Genomic DNA, 6,748 nt, shown 5'->3' with positions numbered 1-6,748 from the left:
GAAAGCTAATGGAGTTAGGTAATCAGTCTTTGTAGCGAAGTGCCCTTGGCATTATGGGAGTCATCATCATCAACTCTACCATGGATTTACATACAGTCCTGAGTTGATTCAGGAGTCCAGTCCTGGAACCAGGAACCATATGACCCTCCAAGAACACAGTTTTTCAGAAACATAAATGTCTCGCCCTAGGACGAGGCAGAAGCAGACTTTGACTTTGGTGGGTGTAAATCAGGACAGAACTTGGCTCTTTGGACTCACTGCCAACCTCAGTCTGACACGTGTCACTCTGTTGAAAACAGTAATAGCAGGCAGAATTAAGCCTATTTTGTCTATCCAAAACGTAAAAGATTTAGTCCAGATTCTAATCTCATACCAACTCAGGAGTAATCCACTCAAATCCAAGAGATTACATCAGCATGAGAGGAGGATCAGGCAGGCCCCTTCTCTTTTCATAGAATATCAGGGTTGGAAGGGACCTCAGGAGGTCATCTAGTCTAACCCCCTGCTCAAAGCAGGACCAATCCCAAGACAGATTTTTGCCCCAGATCCATAAATGGCCCCCTCAAGGATTGAACTCACAACCCTGGGTTTAGCAGGCCAAGGCTCAAACCACTGACTAGCCCCTCTTTATTTATTGCAGAACATGCGTCCTATCAGCACTTCAGGGAAACCATTCACCACCAGCACCAAATCCCTGAGCACCGAAGAAGTCAGGACAAGATCATGTTCCATGTTTCAGTCTCCTTCGATGAGATTCTTTTTTAGAAAAGCCTAGTGCCGTAAGGCAAGTGGTGACATTTATTGATCATCTATGACAAGTCATCCATTCCTCTGAGGACCGAGAAGGGCTGTCAGCACATGACATTCAAAGTTGGTCCCTCGCTTAGGGTCAGATCTAAAGCCCTTTGAATTGAATGGGAGTCTTTGCACCGACTTCAACGGGCTTTGGATCTGGCCCTATCAACAGAGGCTGAGGAGGCAGGGAATTTTTTAGAAGCAGCTGCTTCAGGAGCATACGCAGACTTGGTTGAATGGATGCAGCTTTTCTGAAAACAGCCCGTTCCTGCTGCTGAACGCACCAATAGAAGCTGCCACTGTGGAGCTGAATACAAAGAGCAGTGTCAGCAAGTCAGCATTTGAGCGAGAGAAAATGTAGGCTGGATATCACAGCAAAAGTCTTAACAGTGAGACACATTCAACTGGGGAATAGGCTCCAGAGATAGGTGGTCGAAGCCCCATTTTGGGGACATTTAAAACAGGGCTGGACAAAACACTGTAGGAAAAAATCCTGCATTGGGCTGTCATGGGAGGTGAGGGGGGGAATAAATTACCTAATGGGTCTGTGCCATTGCTGTGGGTGTAATTCCACACTGAGGACCAGTACGATCTGAGTGGGAGTTGGACTCATGTTTCTGATGGCAAAATCCAGCCCTAGGATTCTATGACCAGTACCATTGCCCTAGAAATGTGTATTGGTTTTGATCCATTGGTGTAACTTCTATTGGCAGCTTCTATTGGTAGCTTCTGACATAATACTTAGCTAAGCAAATGTGCCCATATTCTGAATCCATATTCAGACACAGAGTTGGTCAAACTCAGCAGTAAATTCAATTCTCAATTCAATGCAGCCAGGTTGTGATCCAATGGACTCTCTCCATTTGCTTCAATGGGACATTAGTTCAGGTTCCTAATGTACCGTTCCTCCTGCAGAAGATCTCTGTAGGGTGGGCGGGGGGGTGAGGGGCAGGACATATATGTATCTAACAACCAGAAATCAGAAGAGAGGTAAAGGAATCAGCATATTAGCTCTGGAAAGGAAGCGTCTAATGAGACAAAGCAATGTATTTCAAGCACAATGAGACATAGGCCTGAGATGCAAAGTTTGGATCTAATGCTTGACAGGGTTGTTCAGAGACCCATCATTACAAAGGATGGGTCTGAAAGTAATCTTAAATAGATCTTAAATTAGAAGAGGAGGGTCGTGTCTAGCACCTGAGAAAACTCCATGATGTGAGAACGGTTAAAACTCCCACTCCGTTTTTCCTCCTTATTCCAAAAGAACCCCAAAACTTAAGGGAACTAACCTCCTCCAGTCTGACGTGGGTGCACGCTGTGGTCCTGATCCAGAAAAGCACTTAAGTATGTGCTTAACTGTAAACATGGGAGTAGTCCCACTGAAGTCTCTGGAACTACTCGTGTGCTTAAAATAAAGCACGTGCTCAAGTGCTTTAGTAGATCAGGTTCCACTCAGTCACAGGGAAATCCCAAGGGAGGACTTTAAAGACCTATTGCTCCCTCCCCTGACCTCCCCTCCTCCCAACCAAAAAAAACCCTAGACACTTGCTATATCTCCTAGAACAGTCAGTAAGCCATTCAAGCCGAATTTCTCTACACAATAGAGGACTGACATATGAAACTTGCCGCAAAAGTCAGCAAGACAAGTAAGTACTATGTGTTTTCAGTTTAACGGGTGGGAGTTGGAAAGTCTGGAAACAGTGACTCAGGGCAGAGAGACTGAACTCAAGGCCTGGGGTTAGAAAGATAAAAATTCAAGTCAATTTTGTATTTTAAGAAGTAACAATAAAGACAGGTGTCCTCAGTGGACTCTACCTGGTCCTTACATGGCCCAGTGCAAAAGGGCTGGTCTGCCTTGCAAAGATAACAGCAATTCACGCTGTGACATCAAATGAAAGACCTATGTATGCAGAGCAGACCCAGTTCCCCAAATAAGTATAGCTATTCAAATCTCACAGGAGAACAAAACTTTCACCCCATTTCTGATGACCCATCTGGAAAAGTCCCTAAATAAGGATAGAATCAACAGGGTTCTTTAGACATTAAAATGGTTTCTTTTAAAACTACTCTGAACACCTTTAGAGTTTTACAGAGTAACCATCCCATAGAGAATTACGGATGAATATATATTACTGATGAAAATAATGAAAGAATATATATATATATATATATATATGGGGTATAAAAAATCTTACAGAAAGGTTACCATTTTCTATTAAGTTCTACAGGATTTTCCATACAGAAAGACATCCTAGCTACCTCTGTTCATGAAAGATCTAAAGGCACAGTTCAGAAATCCATCATTTGTAAGACCTTCACTCCTCGTTTTCATTTCCACCTAGAGGAGTGGTTTTCAACCTGTGGTCCGTGGACCTCTGGGGTTCCTCAGACTATGTCTAAAGGATCTGTGAATGGTTGTAATTACAGAACAGTGGTTCTCAACTTGGGAGTCCGTGGACTATGTTTAAGATTTCCAAAGGGATCCGCACCTCCATTTGAATTTTTTTAAGGATCCACAAATGAAGAAAAGGTTGCAAACCACAGACCTAGAGTCATGAACAAATTCCCAGTTATGATACTGTCTACCTGAATCAACCCCTTCTCTTCTTCACTTCTTGTCCCAAACTGTTATACAAAATTATTACTCTACAGATGATGCATTCCACCCTAACGGTGAGTGAAGCGATCTATTACATGATATATATGGTATTGTGAAGCTTAGTTCATGTTTGTGAAGTGCTTTGAGATCTTCAGACAAAATTATAAAGTATTGTTTTTATTAGTGATAACTCCAAGTTGCAGAGTTCAGATAAGGATCTCAACCACCACAGTCCAACACTGATTGAATGTGCGATTTCTCTTTGGTCATATTATAGATGGGCCCAAACTGTGAAGTTCAGATCTGGACTCATGTCCCAGTTTACCCAAAATTCAGTAGTTCAGACCCATGCCTAATCGCTACTGTTTCCCCAGAGTAGTTAAATACATTTTATAATTTATCAAGAAATCTATAAATCTACCCCAGAGTGAGTTCTCTGGAAGTAAATTCATTCTTGATAGTTTCTGCATGCAGGAAGGGATTAACTTCTTTAGCAATGTGTTTGCCCTTTTGAAAGATACTGACACCTTTGCTCCTTAAAATGGGTTGTTGCTGGTTTGGGGCCAAGTGGTGGTGGTCAGTCCTTGTACTAAGGAAAAAACGTTCTCAAGGAGGAACTAAAAATAGCTGAGATACCACAGCATTTACAGCCGTTAATATTTGTTTCTCCTGGCATCTTAACTATTTGTAAGCAATGCTTAGCTCTTAAACTTAGTCCTCAGTTGATTGACTGAGGTTGTAGCAAGGTGTAACTGAAAGCAGAATTGAAATGGAGGGTCTGAGCCTCAACTAATGTAAATTGGCATCAGTCCATTGGCTTTGGTGATCTATGAAGTCAATGGAGCTATTGTGAGTTCCACCTGCTGACAATTTGGTGCTTAGCGAAAGAATAAGTTATGGGTCCAACTAGTGTGAGAAGATGGTAACACTTCTAAGGTAGGAACCGTTAAGCAAGTAGTTCAATTATAAGATTAATGGTAAACATTAGGGATGGGTGAACTAAAAAGGTTCTGGGATTTGTCTTAAATAAGCTACAAGTTCAGCTACTTATCCCAACTAACATCAAAATTGGCCTATAAGTCTCTTGAGAACAAGATTTCTCTTGCTTCCTTCTTCCAGTTGGCCTGGAGAACAGGCATTCATGCAGTATTTTAGCACCTCTGGAATCAACTGCAACCCAGAAGAACAACAGGCAGAGTGAAAATGTGAAATAATGGGATAAATAACAGTTGACCAGATGTTTTTGCACCTCAGAAAATAATTGACTCAAGCATTAGGCCAAAGCCTGTGAGAGATTCTTATTTTATAGAAAGCAGTTTGACCGTGTCTAGTTGCTATCCTGAAGACTATGCGCAAAGCCCACCAAATGAATGTAAACTTAAAACACACAGCATATGCATATAATATAGAGTGGGCCAAAATGTGTCCAGGAAGTCCTATTCACTTCAGTGGAGTTGCAATGGAATTATGTGGGCTATTCTTGTATAGATATGTTGTGTATATGTTTGTGTTTGTGTTTGTGTGTACAGCTCGTTTTAATACACACGGAGAGCACGTATATATGACAATAGGCCCTCAGTTACTCTTTCTGTGTGCGTGTGTGTATTTACACACACAATACTTCCTTCCCTGATGGTGGATGCACTCTCTCTATATATTAAAGACAAAAAAATGCTTTAAAATAACATTATTAAGGTTGAAAAGTCAAGCACTCAACAGATAGGAAATACCAGAATTAAAGTTGCCTGTGGAACCTTAATTCAGCCCCTTTGTGCATTAGTATACAGTATTCAATTACGTGATCATATACCATTTTTTCCCCTGCCTCATTCAGTGCACAGGATGGAAGGTGCTCTGTATAATGAGAAGTTATTCAATAAGTTGTTGTGTCATAGAATCATAGAACTGGAAGGGACCTCGAGAGGTCATCTAGTCCAGCCCCTTGCCCTCATGGCAGGACTAATTATCTAGACCATCCCTGACAGGTGTTTGGCTAACCTGCTCTTAAAAATCTCCAATGATGGAGATTCCACAACCTCCCTAGGCAATTTAGTCCAGTGCTTAACCACCCTGACAGTTAGGAAGTTTTTCCTAATGTCCATCCTAAACCTCCCTTGCTGCAATTTAAGTCCATTGCTTCTTGTCCTATCCTCAGAGGTTAAGAAGAACAATTTTTCTTTCTCCTCCTTGTAACAACCTTTTACATACTTGAAAACTGTTATAATGTCCCCTCTCAGTCTTCTCTTTTCCAGACTAAACAAACCCAATTATTTCAACTTTCCCTCATAGGTCATGTTTTCTAGACTGTTAATCGCTTTTGTTGCTCTTCTCTGGACTCTCTCCAATTTGTCCAAATTCTTCCTGAAATTTGACACCCAGAACTGGACACAATACTCCAGTTGAGGCCTAATCAGCATGGAGTAGAGTGGAAGAATTACTTCTCGTGTCTTGCTTACAACACTCCTGCTAATCCTCATTGTTCAGTGTAGGGCCCCATCCTTTATTTACTCCATGCTTTTTAAACCCCGCTCTGAAGATAGAATTATTCATTTCTTCCTGGGTGTTTCCATGGCACTCATCATTGTAATATCTGAGTGCTTCACAAACATTAGCTCCCTGCGAGATGAGGGGGTGGTATTATCCCCATTTTACAGATGGGGAGCAGGGGCACAGAGAGTTTAAGGTGAAAAGTATGCACTAATTTGAGGTGCCCCAGTTGAGATGCCTAGGACCTGATTTTACAGAGTATTCAGCATTACATAGCACTTTATATGTTCAAAGCACGGCTCCCATTGACTTCAGCTGCAGTTGTGAGCACTCAGCATAGGGTTACCATCCGTCCGGATTTCCCCGGACATATCCGGCTTTTTCAGCCTTAAATGGCCGTCCGGGGGGGATTTCTAATGAAGTAGAAATGTCCGGGATTTCCCCTCCTGCGGAGTGCGGCGCGGCTGATTGGACGCCTGGCCTGATTGAAAGCCGCTCGCAGCCACTAGGGCCTCCAGCAGCCAGAGTCCCTCCCCCTCCCCGGCTCCCTCCTCCCCCACAGAGCAGCGTGGCTGTGTTTGAGTACACGTGGAGCCTGCATTTCTCCCTCTGCCAGGTGAGCGGGGCAGAGGCTGCAGGGTGAGGAGGAGCAGGGCAGGCAAGGGCATAGAGGCTGCAGGGGCTGCGGGGCGAGTGGGGAGCAGGGAAGCACTTAGCAACCCCCAACCAAGATCAGAGCGGGAGGGAGGAGGGGGAATGCGGGGTGCTCAGAGAAGGGGGCAGAGTTGGGGCAGGGACTTTGGGGAAGGGGTTGGAATGGGGGCGGAGAAGGGGTGGGGTTTGGGCGGGGCCGGGGGCAGGGAAGGG

Source organism: Malaclemys terrapin, chromosome 1 (genome assembly GCF_027887155.1).
Source record: "Malaclemys terrapin pileata isolate rMalTer1 chromosome 1, rMalTer1.hap1, whole genome shotgun sequence".
Lineage (NCBI taxonomy): Eukaryota > Metazoa > Chordata > Testudines > Emydidae > Malaclemys > Malaclemys terrapin.
This window is presented reverse-complemented; position numbering follows the sequence as displayed.